General features: G+C 40.5%; 1 protein-coding gene and 1 pseudogene across 15 annotated transcripts in view; one reads left to right on the top strand and one right to left on the bottom strand.

Annotated features, from left to right (window-relative positions):
* The window catches only part of PHKB (phosphorylase kinase regulatory subunit beta), a 240,879-nt gene that overhangs the window by 102,417 nt on the left and 123,278 nt on the right, over positions 1-15,184 (top strand). The window lies entirely within an intron of this gene.
* LOC104002609 (eukaryotic translation initiation factor 4B-like) lies at positions 1,290-10,692 on the bottom strand (annotated as a pseudogene).

Genomic DNA, 15,184 nt, shown 5'->3' on the forward strand with positions numbered 1-15,184 from the left:
TCTCACCCTCCAGTCTTCTGAACCTCCAGTGTCCCCTATACCATTCTGTATGCCTTTGTGTACCCTTCACTTAGCTCCCACTTGCAAGGGAGAAGATGTGGCATTTGGTTTTTCATTCCTGAGATACTTCACCTAGGATAAGGCCCCCAATTGCATCCACATTGCTGCAAAAGACATTATTTCATTCTTTTTTTCTTTTTTTTGGCTGAGTAGCAATCCATGGTGTGTGTGTGTGTGTGTGTGTGTGTGTGTGTATGTCACATTTTTTTTTAATCCACTTATGGGTTGATAGGCACTTAAGTTGATTCTATGTCTTTATAATTTTGAATTATGCTGTGATAAATATACACATGCAGGTATCTTTTTTATATAATGACTTTTTTTCCTTTGGTAGATACCCAGTAGTGGGATTGCTGGATTGAATGGTAGATCTACTTTTAGTTCTTGGAGAAATTTCCATACTGTCTTTCATAAATATCGTACTAACTTTCATTCCCATCAATAGTGTATAAGTGTTCCCTTTTCACTGCATCCACACCAACATCTGTTGTTTTTTGACTTTTTAATAATGGTAATTCTGGCTGGAGTAAGGAGGTATCTCACTGTGGTTTTAATATGCATTTCCCTGATGATTACTGACATTAGTGGCATTTTTTTCATGTTGGTTGGCCATTTGTGTATCTTTTGAGAAATGTCTGCTCTTGTCATTTGCCCACTTTTTAATGGGATTTTTTCCTTTCTTGCTGATTTGCTTGAGTTCCTTATGGACTCTGTAGATACCCTGTAGTGGGATTGCTGGATCCATTGGTGGTTTAGTTACATGTCATTTACAAGTTTTTGTTACATTTGCTTTTGGGGTCTTAGTCATAAGTTCTTTGCCTAGGCCAGTGTCCAGAAGAGTTTTTCCAGGTTTTCTTCTAGAATTTTTATGATTTCGGGTTTTAGACTTATGTCTTTAATCCATCTTGAGTTAATTTTTGTATATAGTGAAAGATAGGAATCCATTTTCATTCTTTGCATGTTGTTGTTCAATTTTCCCAGCACCATTTATTGAATGGAGTATTCTTTCCCCAGTGTGTGTTTTTATGTGCTTTGCTAAAGATGAGTTGGTTTTAGGTATTTGGCTTATTTCTGGGCTGTTTATTCTGTTCCATTGGTCTGTGTGTCTTTTTTTTTTTTTTTCCCAGGAGATGGTGAGTTTTATTTTGTCTTGTCTGGATAGAGGTTTGATTTGCTCTCGAATGTTCCAGGGTGCAGAGAAAGTAGGAGAAAGCACAGGATGTTGAGGTCTATTTGGTGTAATCTCCCTCGTTTTCATTTTCACCATCAACGGAGACAGCAGCATACTTGCTTGCAGAACTGAACTTGGAAGCTAGATTATCCTTGGGTTTATATGGCTCAGGTGCAGATCTGGACTCTTGATCCTTTTTGCCATCTTTCCTATCTGACTCCGTCCAGTGGTCTTTGTTCCCTCTGTCTCCTGGACCATGGCTAGAGTTCCCAGTTTGGCCTTTGGGGACATTCATCCCATCTACTTTATTTTCATCTTTTCTTGCTGTTCCTTCCTCAGATGGTTGAGCTGGAGCTACTTTTCCCCCACCACTTGTAGGGATTGCTGCTCTGTATCTGAGCTCTGTGATAGAGCAGGAGGGTTAGAACTTCACTTCACCCAAGCATTCTCCTTTGGTGGAGGGGCTGGCATTACCTTTAGGGGCTGATCAGGTTTGGGAGTTTTAGAAGTTGGAGAGTGACAGTCTTCCTCCTTATTGAGTGTTTCATTTTCTAAAGACTTCTCACTCTCCCTCGTGCATTTCTGCTGGATGTGGCAGAGGTCCCGGTCTGTGATGACTCACTTCCTGTCCTCGACCGTTCCTGTTCCTGAGTTTCTTCACTTTGCCAGCTTGGATGTCTCTCCCGAGGCCATCGTTCTAGTTTTGGCTCATCCAGCTGATGCTGCAACTTCTCTTGTTCCTTCTGTAGCTGTTCTACTTCTCTTTCTCTAGCAGATGTGTCAATGGGCTTTGTCCCTCCAAAGATAGAAGCAGCTTGACTGGACTGGGAGGTAGTAGCAGAGGAATCATCTTCCTTAGGAGTACTCTGAGGCTTTAGATTCAGTTTGGGTCTTTGTGGGGGACCTCTATCATCATGCCTATAATCATCCCAAGAGTAATCATCTCTGGAGCTCTATGACCGATCATCCCGTCTGTTGGATCAGTCTTCATCACAGTCCCCACCTCCTCTGTAGTCATCATCCCTGTGGTACCCACTGCCAAATGCTTTTCTGCCATTGCCTATCTGGGAATCATAGCCTCTATCATAGTCTCTGCTGCCTTGGTCATCATAGCGATCCCAGTCGCCATATCAATCCATATCCCTGCGTGGGCCATCCCAATACTCATCACAATACCAATCTGAATCATAACGATCTTGATACTTGTCTCCAAAGCTATCATCACCTCTTCTAGGTGAGTAGTCATCAAAGCTGTCTGTGGCAGGACGAGCCCTTCAGTCTGTATCTGTTTTGTCATAATCCCAATTTCTATCACAGCCAGAAGAACGATCATTCCTGTCTTTATCCTGTGCTTGATCAGCAACGTCCACTCAGATTCTCCTGTTACCTAGAGACTCTTCATTGAGACTCAGGGCACTGAGCAGGGAATCCAGGTCCTCAAATTCAGCATAACCAAAACCTTTCAACTTCTCTGGATTGCTGGGTTCACGTGGTAAAAGCACTGCACTGATATTTAGTCCTCTAAAGAATTCCTTAATGCACTCTTCTGTCACATCATAGGATAGGTTCCCTAGAAAAGCAATGTAGGGTGACAATTTGGGAAGATGGCTCCAGTCGATATTGGGTTCTCAAGCAGCCCCTGGAGCAGTGGGAAGGATGGAACGGTCAATTGGAGGTGCCCTATACACATCTTCATCATTACTGTTCCAAGTTGTTGAAATATCTCCTTCCAGGTCATCTGTTTCATGAGCCCAGCTGACTGGTTTGGAAACATAGGTGCTTCCTCCACCAGTCCCCCGCATCCTCAGCCAGAGAGTCTGTTAGGGAGAGAGTCTTCCCCTTCTTATTCTTCTTTTTTGCTTAGTTCTTGAAGGTCAATAATGGGTCACACTGGAAACTGGTATTGTTGAGGCTGCCATGTTGGGAGAGGCTTTGTATGTCTATTTTTGTACTGTTTTAGTTACTATAGCCTTGTAGTATAATTTTAAGTCAGGTAATGTGATGTCTCCAGATTTCTTCTTTTTGCTTTGGATTACTTTGACTATTCAGGATGGTTTTTTGGTTGCATATGAACCTTAGGATTGTTTTTTTCTAAATCTGTGAAAAAATGACCTTAGTATTTTGATAGGAGTTGCATTGAATCTATAGATTGCTTTGGGCAGTATTGTCAGTTTCACAATATTGATTCTTCCAATCCCTGAGCATGGCATGTTTTTCCATTTGTGTCATCTTTGATTTCTTTCGTCACTGTTTTGTAGTTCTTTTTTTTTTCTTTGCAACTATTGTAAATGGGATTGAGTTATTGATTTGATTCTCAGCTTGTTCGTTATTGATACATGGCAGTGCTATGGATTTGTGTACTTTGATTTTGTAACCTGAGACATTACTGAATTTATAAAATCTGGGAGTCTTTTAGAGGAGTCTTTAGAGTTTTCTAGGTGTAAAATCAGAGATATAAAAAGAGATAGTTTGACTTCCTCTTTTTCCATTTACATGCCCTTTATTTCTTTCTTTTGCCTGATTGCTCTGGCTAGGACTTCCAGTGCTATGTTGAATGGAAGTGATGAAAGCAGGCATTCTTGTCTTTTTCTAGTTCTTAGGGGGAAAGGCTTTCACCTTCTCCCTATTCAATATGATGTTGGCTGTGGATTTGTCTTATTTTGGCTTTTGTAATTTTAAGGTATATTTCTTCTATGCCTAGTTTGTTCAAGGTTTTTATCATGAAGGGATGCTGGATTTTATCGAATGCTTTTTCTGCATCTTTTAAAATAATCGTATGGTTTCTGTTTTTTATTCTGTTTATGTGATGAATCAATTTATTGACTTGCATTTGTTGAACCATCCTTGTATCCTTGGGATGAAGCCCAGTTGATCAGGTTGAATTATCTTTTCAACACGCTGTTGGATTCAGTTTGCTAGTATTTTATTGAGGCTTTTTGCATCTGTATTTATTAGGAATGTTGGTCTGTATTTCTTTTTTGTTGTTGTTATGTCCTTTCCTTGCTTTGGTATCAGGGTGATACCGACTTTGTAGAATGAGTGAGGGAATCCTGCTCTGTCTTTTGGAATAGTTTTACTAGGATTGGTACCAGTTCTTTGAAATGTCTGGTAGAATTCAGCTGTGAATATGTCTGATCCTAGTCTTTATCTTGTTGGGAAATGTTTTGTTACCGATTCAATCTCACTCCTTGTTACTGATCAGCTCAAGATTTCTTTATCTTTTTGATTCAAGCTTAGGAGGTTGTGTGTTTCTAGGAATCTATCCATTTCCTGTAGATTTTCTAGCTTGTGCACATAGAAGTGTTCATAGTAGTCTTGCATGATCTTTTGTATTTCTGCAGTATCAGTTATAATGTCTGCATTTTCATTTCTGATTCAGCTTGTTTGAATCTTCTCTCTTCTTTTCTTGATTAGCTAGTGGTCTGTCATTTTTGTTTATGTTTTCAAAGAACCAACCTGTTGTTTCATTGATCTTTTGTATTGTCTTTTGGTTTCAATTTCATTTAGTTCTACTCTGATCTCTCTTGTTTTTCTTCTGCTAGCTTTGGATTTGGTTTGTTGTTTCTCTGGTTTCTTGAGGTGTGACATTATGTTGCCAGTCTTTTATCTTTCTGTCTTTTTGATGTAGGCATTTAGCATTATAAACTTTTCTCATAGCGCTGCTTTTGCTGTATCCCAGGAATTTGGGTAACTTGTGTCACTGTTATTATTCATTTCAAAATTTTTTAAAATTTCATCTTGATTATATTGTTGACTCAAAAATCATTCAGGAGCATATGGTTTAATTTTCATGTATTTGTATAGTTTTGAGAGTTCCCCTTAGAATTAATTTCTAGTTTTGTTCTGCTGTAGTCTAAGAAGATACTTGGTATGATTTTGATTTTTTAAATTTATTGCGATTTGTGTTGTGTCCTGTTATATGGTCTATCTTGGAAAATGTTCCATGTGCTGATGAGAATGTATACCCTGCAGTTTTCAGGTAGACTGTTCTGTGAATGTCTGTTAGGTCCATTTGTTTTAGAGTCCAGTTTATGTCCAGTGTTTCTTTGTTGACATTCTACCTCAGTGATCTATGTAGTGCTGTCAATGAAGTGTTGAAGTCTCTTACTATTATTGTCTTGCTGTCTACCTCTCTTCTTAGGTCTAGCAGAATTTGTTTGATGACTATGGGTGCTCCAGTGTTAGCTGCATATGTATTTAGAATTATTATATCTTCTTGTTGAATTGTTCTGTTATAATATAATGACTTTCTTTGTCTTTTTATTTAAAGTCTGTTTTTTCTCATATAAAATAGCTACTCCTGCTCTCTTTTGGTGTCCATTCATGTGTAATATATTTTTTTCCATATCTTTCCTTGACTCTACAAGAATCTTTATATGGGTTAGATGGGTCTCTTGAAGGCAGCAGATGTTTGGTCTGTGTTTTTTAAAATCCATTCTGCCAATCTGTATCTTTTAAGTGGGGCATTACACCATTTACATTCGAAAATAGTATTGATATGGAGCTACTCTTGCAGTCATCATATTGATTGTTACCTAGTTGCTTTGTTTTCTTTACTGTGTTATTGTTATAAGCCCTTTCATTTATGTATGTGTCTATAAATGTATTTATTTGTTGGGATGGAGTCACTCTGTCACCCAGGCTGGAGTGCAGTGGCATGATCTTGGCTCACTACAACCTCTGCCTCCCAGGCTTAAGCGATCCTCCTACCTCAGCCTCCCCAGTAGCTGGGACTTACAGGTGCACGCCACCACGCCTGGCTAATTTTTGTATTTTTAGTAAAGACGATGTTTCACCCATGTTGACCAGGCTGGTCTTGAACTTCTGACCTCAAGTGATCCACCTGCCTCGGCCTCCCAAAGTGCTGATATTACAGGCATGAGCCACCATGCCTGGCCTAGCCCTTTCATTTAGATGTTTAGAACTCCATTGAGCATTTCTTATAGAGCTGGCCTACTGGTGACGGATTCCCTCAGCATGTGCTTTTCTTTGAAAGCTTTATTTTGCCTTCATTTCTTAAACTTAGTTTTGCTCTGTGCAGAATTCTTGTCTGACAGCTCTTCTGTTTGAGGAGACTAAAGATAGGACCTGAATCCCTTCTGCCTTACAAGATTTCAGCTGAGAAGTTAGTCTGATAGTTTTTCCTTTATCATTTATTTGATGCTTTTATCTCACTGCCCTTAGAATTCTTGCCTTTGCATTGGCTTTAGATAGCCTGATGACCATATGCCTTGGTGATCTCCTTTTTTCAATGAATCTCCCAGGAGTTTTTTGAGCTTCTGGTATTTGGATGTCTAAATCTCTAGCAAGATTAGGAAAGTTTTTGTCAATTATTCCTTGAAGTAGGTTTTCTGAACTTTTTGCTTTTTCTTCTCCCTGAGGAACAACTTTGATTCTTAGATTTGGATGCTTTACATGGTCCTGTATTTCTTGGAGATTTTGTTTGTTTCTTTGTATTCTTTTTCCTTAATTTTTGTCTGACTGGTTTAATTTGAAAGCGTTGCCTTCAGACTCTGAAATTCTTTCTTCTACTTGATCTAGTCTGTTGTTAAAAATTTCCACTGCATTTTGTAACTCCCTAAATGAGTCCTTCATTTCCAGAAGTTCTGTTTGTTTTTTTTAATATCGACCTCTCTAGAAAATTTCATTCATATCCTGTATTTCTTTTTATTTCTTTATATTGGTTTTCAACTTTCTCTTGGATCTCATTGAGTAACTTTATAATGAATATTTTGACTTCTTTATCTGGTATTTCAAAGATTTAATTTTGTTTTGGATCCATTGCTGGAGAGTTAGTATGTATTGGGGAGGGGGTGGTATTGTAAATAAAACTGTTTTTTCATATTGCCAGAATTATTTTTCTGGTTTCTTCCCATCTGGATAAACTATTTCTTCTTATTATTATTGAATTTACTTTTGATTTGACTGGGTTCTTTTTTTTCCCCCTGTTAAGGATGTGACTTTAATGTGTATCATTTGTAATCACCTAGCTTCAGCTCTGGGTGCTTTCAGTGGCAAAGTCTCTGTTGAGTTTCTTGGTTATAGAGAATCTGTGTGTGATGGCTTTCTCAGGTGCTGGTTTTAGTAACAGTGTACTTAGTATGTGGGAAGGTTCACTGTCTCCTGTGGGTCCAGAGTGGCAGAGGTCTCAGGAAGCTTATCTTGTTCCCCAGTAGTGTGCACTGCTCTCCTCCCCAAGTCTTTTTTTCACTAGGGTAGAATAGTTCAGCCTTTAGGCCAGTAGGAGGCGCCCATGGGTGAAAACCAGCTGCAGCTGAAGCAGGTGGTGGGTATATGCAGTACCCCAGTGGTGGACAAAAGTCTCAACCTTGACAGAGGCAGCTGGGGGCGGGGGGCTCCCAGTGAAATGCACTGAGGTCTTCACTGTGGGAGGGGAGGGAGCCACCTCAGCTTCACTACCAGGCCAGCAGGAAAGCAACCTCCCTGTCGTCCCCCCTCATCCCTATATTCTGGATATTTAGATCAGACAAGCACCTCTGTCCATCTGCAGGAACACTGACATTCCATATCCAGAGACAGTGGGACTCTATCTCTCATGAAAGCCTGAGCCCAGAGGGCACTCCTCCCAAGGTGATGCAGTCACCCCAAAGTGCTTGAGAAAGGTCCTCCATAGGTCTACTCTCACTGAGCTCCTGTGGGAGAAGCCCCAGCTGTATCTGCATTGTTGAACAAGAGGGAGAGAAGCCCCTTCACAAGTACCGGGGCTCCTCCACTGCTAGAGTAGAACCTTAGTCTTTCCCCACGGAGCCCAGTCCTGCACCTGTTCCTCTGCTGAAAGAAACTTCCCATAGGCAGGAAGTTGTGGTACTCAAGGTTCATACTTTGGTTTCTTTTGTCCCAAGGAGTGTTCCCTTTGTGTGGTGCACTCCCCGTTCCCATGGGAATGGTGATCTGTGCGGGCCAGACTACTGTGAATCTGGCTGCTTATCTGGGTATAGCCGCCTCAGGGACTGCCACAATCCAGGCCTGTGCTGGAGAATCTTGGCAAGGGATATAGTCGTGGGGAAGACACAAGGGCTGAAGGTCCTCAAGCAAAACAAATGATCACAGTGGGTGCACACCCAGTATGTTGCCTGCTACTACAGCTCAGGACCAGAGGGAAAGGGAGGGGACTTTGTGTGAGCAAGGACCCAAGAAGTCCCCAGATTGCAGCCCACTCCAGCATTTGGACTCATGAGGGCAGCGAAGCTCTCCTTGAGTTTGGATACCAGCAGTCAAAGGTTAGAGAATACCCTTTCCACAGAATACTTGAGTCTCTCAGGGTTTGATACTCTTCCAGCTTCTTGTTACTTTCTCTTGTGTGCGTGTTGTGGATTCTTCCAGTGAATTCTCCAATGGACTCCAGCCCTCTCCCTGTAACACTCTATTTGGGATGTGACTATTTATTTATGATTTTGTTTCTTTCTTCTGAGGTGAATTGGTTACTAGCATCTATAGTCAACCATCTGGAGAAGCTCTGGAGAAGCTCTTTAGTGCTTCAGGCTATGGACAGGTCTGAGGGATGTGTAATGGTTTGGTCCCCACTCTTAGCTCCAGAGATGGGTGATGTTGGGTGGAGCTGGGCAAGGCTGACCTGTCCTCTCATCTCATAAGGGCAGGTTCAAGCACCAACTCTGATGGTGGCAGTAGGGGAGTGGCATAGACTCTGTAAGATTTCCTTGGTTATAAGTAGCCTTAGTGCAGTGACTTTCTCAATTGTCAGATGTAGTAGTAATGTACTGGGTACATGAACAGGCCCAAGGCCTCCTGAGCAGCCTGATTGGTGTGAGTAATAGTGTTAGCTGAGGTCATGCAAAAGTTTTCTCCTTCCTGAGCACCGTGTTATGATGTTAGCAGACATTGTAGAGGGCTGTGTCAGTTGACCTCCAACTACAATTTAGGGACTTGTTGAGGCCATTATCTTGCTCATACAAGGTCCTTTCCCTTTCTGCCTGATCCTAAGCTGTAGGAGTGGGCACCATACTGGATGCGTACCCATTGCAGAAGTTTGTTCTGCTCAAGTACCTTCAACCCTTGTGTCTTCTCATCACTAGATCCCTTGTAAACAGCCCCCAATACCAGACTGGCTTGAGACAGCTGCACAGGATAGACAAATTCAGAGGAGCAGTAGGATTCACAGTGAAGTGGCACTAGCAGGAGAGAGCCAGCTGCAGTGGTGGCCTTGGGAAACACTCATATCCCAGGCAATGGGCAGGGTCATGGAACTCCCTAAAGTCCCTGTCTGTGGTGTTAGGCTAGGGGCATAGCCTGTGGGGCCGGGATCAGGCAAGTCCTCACTCTGGCTCACCAGGTGTGGACTCAGGCTGTGACCCCAGTGGCGATCCGAGGGCAGTTCCCTGGCCACTGGGGTAATGCTCCACGGAGGAGCGGAACTACCTCTGTTGCATAAAAGAATCCTCAGGGAGGGGAGAGGGGTAACAGGCAGCAGTGAGACCCACCCAGCTCTCACTTTCTTAACACATTGGGTCTCACACTCACAGACTTCTGGCAACAGCTGGGTCCCAGGCAGTCTGCCCTCAGCATGCAAAACTGCCCCCGGTTGTAAGTCCTCCTGCCCAAGACAAAGACCAAGGCTTCCAGGCCACACCCCTCCCAGTTTGCCTGCAAAGCAGGGGCTCCCAGCACCTGCCTCTGTGGCAAAAGCCTGCTTCCTGCTCACCTCTCATTTCTGATCAATGGGGTTTATACCCACAGTAGATTAGATTGCTTATTTTAGTTGGCAGCTTCTTCCAACCTGTGACCACTGTCTGAGTTAGCTGGCAGAATTCTGTGAGGTCCCTTATGAAGTAGGATCAGCAATGGCTTCCCTCCATCCCTTCTAGGGTGTGGGAGTGCACGCAAAACAATTTTTTTTTTCTTTTATATGTGAAGTCTTGCTCTGTTGCCCAAGCTGGATTGCAGTGGCGTGATCTTGGCTCACTGCAACCTCCACCTCCCGGGTCCAAGCGATTCTTCTGCCTCAGCCTCCTGAGTAGCTGAGATTACAGGCATGCACCGCCACACCCAGCTAATTTTTGTATTTTTAGTAGAGACAGGGTTTCGCCATGTTGACCAGGCTGGTCTTGAACTCTTGACCTCAGGTGACCCACCCGTTTCAGCCTCCCAAAGTTCTGGGATTACAGGCATGAGCCATCACTTCTCATATGCTCCTTGTGGCTCACCAAATCAGCACCAGTGCTTGGTAGGGTTGAGACATTCCCCTGTGGCCTGGATTGCCCAGCTCCCCAGTGTCAATGTGTAATCACGGAGGCAGTCTCTCCTCTTTCACACCCTGGAGACAGATTTTCACCTGACTCACCATGTAGGTTGCCACCCACAGCTTTCAAAGTGTCTGAAGTTTCTTTCATTTTTTCTGTTGAGTTACTGTGTTTCTTCTTGGATAAAAGTTTACAGCATAAATCTCTGCACGTTATTTTGCTCTTTGCAAGTGGGTGAGGCATGCTAACAATGCCTCCAATCTGGAGCCTGGGTAGTTTATAAAGAAAAGAGGTTTATTTGGCTCACAGTTTTGCAGGCTGTATGTACAAGAAGCTCAGGACAGAAGGCTAAGTGGAGCTGGAGTATAGAAATCACATGACAAGAGAGGGAATAATAGGTGCCAGGTTCTTTTCAACAACCAGTTCTCACGGGAACTCAGACTAAGAACTCACTCAATCCCATGGGAATGACACCAAGCCATTCATGAGGATCCTGACACCTCCCACCTTGCCCCACCTCCAACATTGGGGATCAGATTTCAACATGAGACTTGGCAGGATCAAACAAACCACATTCAAATCATAGCATATGTCATCTGCAAAGAGACAGTTTCATTTCTACCTTTCTCAGCTATATTCTTTTTATTTCCTTTTCTTGCCCTATTTTACCACATAGAACTTCCAGTACTATGTTAGCCATGGTGAGAGCAGACATTTTTGTTTTGAGAGGGAGCATTCAGTTTTTCTTTCACCATCAAGTAGAGTTAGCTGTAGAAGTTTTGTAAATCAAATTGCAGAATTTATACAAATGGCCAACAAGCATGTGAAAAAATGCTCAGCATCACTAATCATCAGAGAAATGCAAATTAAAACCACAGTGATATATTGTTACACCAGTCAGAATAGCTGTTATTAAAAAGTCCAAAACTAACATATTGGAAGGGTTTGGAGAAAAGGGAACACTGATACATTGTTGGTGGGAATGTAAATTAACACAACCTCTATGGAAAACAGTATGGAGGTTTCTCGAATAACTTAAAATAGCACTACCTTTCAATCCAGTAATCCCACTACTGGATATCTACCCAAAAGAAAGGAAATTATTATATCAAAAAGATACCTGTACTCATATGTTTATCGCAGCATAATTCACAATTGCAAAGATATGAATCAACCTACGTATTCATCAACAGATGATTGGATAAAGAAAATGTATATATGTACACAAAAAAATACTGTTCAGCCATAAAATGAATGAAATCACATCTTTTATAGCAACATGGATGACACTGGAGGCTATTATCTTTAGTAAAACTAAACTAACTCAGAAAGAGAAAGTCAAATACTATATATTCTCACTTAAAAGTGGGAGCTAAATAATGTGTACACATGGACATAGAGTGTGGAATGATAGACATTGGAGCCTGGAGAGGGTGGAAGGGTGGGAAGAGTTTGAAGGATAAGAAATTACTTAATAGATACAATGAACATTATTCAGGCAATGGTTACACTAAAAGCCCAGGCCTGATGTGGTGGCTAATGCCTGTAATCCCAGCACTTTGGGAGGCCGAGACAGGCGGATCACCTGAGGTTGGGAGTTCAAGACCAGCCTGATCAACATGAAGAAACCCTGTCTCTACTAAAAATACAAAATCAGCCGGGTGTGGTGTTGCATGCCTGTAATCCCAGCTACTCAGGAGGCTGAGGCAGGAGAATCACTTGAACCCGGGAGGCAGGGGTTGTGGTGAGCCGAGATCGCGCCATTGCACTCCAGCTTGGGCAACAAGAGCGAAACTCTGTCTCAAAAAACAAAACAAAACAACAACAACAACAAAAAACCCAGACTTCATCACTATGCACTATTTCCATGTAACAAAACTGCACTTGTGCCCCTTAAATTTTTATAGATTAAAAGAAAGACACATCATTAAAAAAATTGTGGAATTTCCCTCTATTCCTAGTTTTCTGAGAGTTTTGTCATAAATGGATGTTGAATTTTGTTTGATGCATTTTCTGCATCAATTGATATGACCATGTTATTTTGTTTTGCTTTAGCCAGTTAACATGGTAATTATATTAATTGGGTTTTTATTATTGAACCGGCCTTGTTTCCCTGGAGTAAACCCTACTTAGTCATGGTGATAATTCAGCTTACATATTGCTGAATATTGTTTGCAAATGTGTTTTTAAGGATTTTGAATGTCAATGCTCATTTAGTTCCTCTGTATCCTTGCTGGTTTTCTGTCTAGTTGTTCTACCAATTGTTGAGAGAAAAGGAGAAAAGTGTGCAAGTATCCGACCGTAACTGTGGGTTTGTCTATTCTTTCAGTTCTATCAGTTTTATTTCACACATTTTGCAACTCTGTTTGGCGCATACACATTTAGGATTGCTATGTCTCCTTGGTGGATTGATCTTTTTTATTATGTATTATAATATCCTTCTCTGTCTCTGATAATTTTCTTTGCTCTAAAGTCTCCTTTATCTATTATTAATATAGTCACTCCTGCATTATTTTGATTGTGTGATATATCTTTTTCCATCCTTTAACTTTCAGCATGTCTATATTGTTATATTTGAGGGGACTTTTTTATAGACAATACATAGGTGAGCCATATTTTAACTCTGCAAATCTCTTTCTTTCAATTGGTGTATTTCATGCTTTTAAATTTAATTAATTTCTCATATGTTTGGGATTCAGTCTGCCATTTTCTTTTTTATTTGTCTTTTTTAATGTTATTTTTAACTGTTTTCCACCTTTTCTTAACTTAGCTGATGCCATTTTATTGATTTTTTTGTTTCTTTATTCTATTTTTCATCTTTCTGTTTTATTTTTCCTACCTTCCTGTGGGTACTTAAAGATTTTTTTAAAATCTCTTTTTGATTTATCAATAGTGGTTTTGATTGTATCATTTTGTATAGCTTTTTAGTGCTTGCTGTAGGTAACACTTCAGTGTAGTGATGTCATCATTTTATTAGTTCAAATGAAGTATAGAAAACTTACTTTCATTTATGTCTTATTACCATTCTGAATTTGTAATAGTTATCTTAAATATTTCCTCCATACACATTTAGAATCATATCAGTGTTATAATTTTTGCTTCAACTGTCAAAATTCAAGAGGAGAAGAAACATGTACTGTATTTACCCATATTTATGCTTACCATGTTTTTTGTTTCTTTTTGGTGTTCTGATATATGTTTTTTCCTCTTTTTAAAAAATTACCTTTCTGTTTAGAGAATGGAGTTTAGCCATTCTTTCAGGGTAGGTCTGCTGGTGATAGAATCTCTTATTTTCCTTCATCTGAGATTGTCTTGGTTTCTTCCTGATTGCTAAGTGATGTATTTACTGGTATAACTTTCTGAGTGGGTAGTTTTTTTCTTTCAATCACTGGAAACTCTTGTGCCACATCCTAGCCTTCATGGTTTCTAATAAACAATCCGTTGTCATTCTAATTATTTTTCCCCTATAGGTAATGTGTTATCTCTGGCTACTGTCAAGATTTTTTTCTTTGTCTTTAATTTTCAGAAGTTACGATGTGTCTTAGCATGGACATTTTAAAATTTATTCTGTTTGTGTTTCACTCAGCTTCTTGAATCTGTAGGTTTATGGCTCTTGCTAAGTGGGAATTTTCTGCTTTGCCCTCTGTCTCTCTCCTTTAGGAACTCAGGTGACATGAATGTTAGATACTTTGTTATGATCCCACAAATCCCTGAGGCCCTGATCATTTTTTTCCATTCTATTTTCTTTGTTTTGATCAAATTGGATAATTTCTGTTGTTCTGTCTTCCAGTTTGGTTATTCTTTCCTCTGTCCTCATCATTCTGCTGTTGAGCCTATCTACTGAACTTTTTATTTACACTATTATATTTCTCAATTTTAAAAACTTTGCTGATACTTTCTGTTTCTTACTTAAGGATTTCTGGTTTTTTGATTTGTTTCAAGCATGTTCATAATTGCTTATTGAAGCACTTTTATCATGGCTGCTTTAAAATCTTTGTCAGATAATTCTAACAACTCTTTCTTCTCAATGTTAGCATCCATTGATTGTATTTTTTTCATTTGGTTTGAGATCTTTCAGTTTCCAGGTATGAGGAGTGTTTTTTGATTGACATATAGGTATTTTGGGCATAATAGTATAAGACCCTAGATCTTATTTTAACTTTCTGTTTTAGCTGTATTTTCTTATACCACTCTGGTAGAAGAAGGGGTGAGGGCACATCACCTCATTACTGCCAGGTAGGAATATAAGGCCATTATTTTTGTTGACATCCAGGTCCCCAGTAGGCCTCCACTAATACCTCCTTGGCTGGGAAATATAGAAGTGCTTCATTACTGGTTCTCATTTGGCCTCCATTTATAGGGCAGGAGAAAAGTTGTGACCTCTTGATTGGTGATGAAATGGTTTCTTATCACCTATTGGAAATGAAAGTGTTGACTTCCTTGTAGTTTTCTGACACCACCATGACTAAGAGAGTTGGGAGTTGAGCATTGTGCCTCATGATAGACTCAGGAATGTAGAAGTCTCGGTTTCTACTCAGCCTTTGCTGGAATGGATGGGGGTAGGGTAAAGTTTTTTCTGAGTGGTTATTGTCTAAAAGTTTTATTTTTGCTAGGCTGCTCTTTTCCTGTCCTTTGGCTAGAGAGACAGGCTTTTGTTGGGGATTTTTTGTATGCATGTGCTGGCATTTCTCAGTGGTTGGCTCCTTTGACTTTAAGACTGGTATAAATAAGGCAA

The sequence above is a fragment of the Pan troglodytes genome, chromosome 18, assembly GCF_028858775.2.
Source record: "Pan troglodytes isolate AG18354 chromosome 18, NHGRI_mPanTro3-v2.0_pri, whole genome shotgun sequence".
Classification (NCBI taxonomy): domain Eukaryota; kingdom Metazoa; phylum Chordata; class Mammalia; order Primates; family Hominidae; genus Pan; species Pan troglodytes.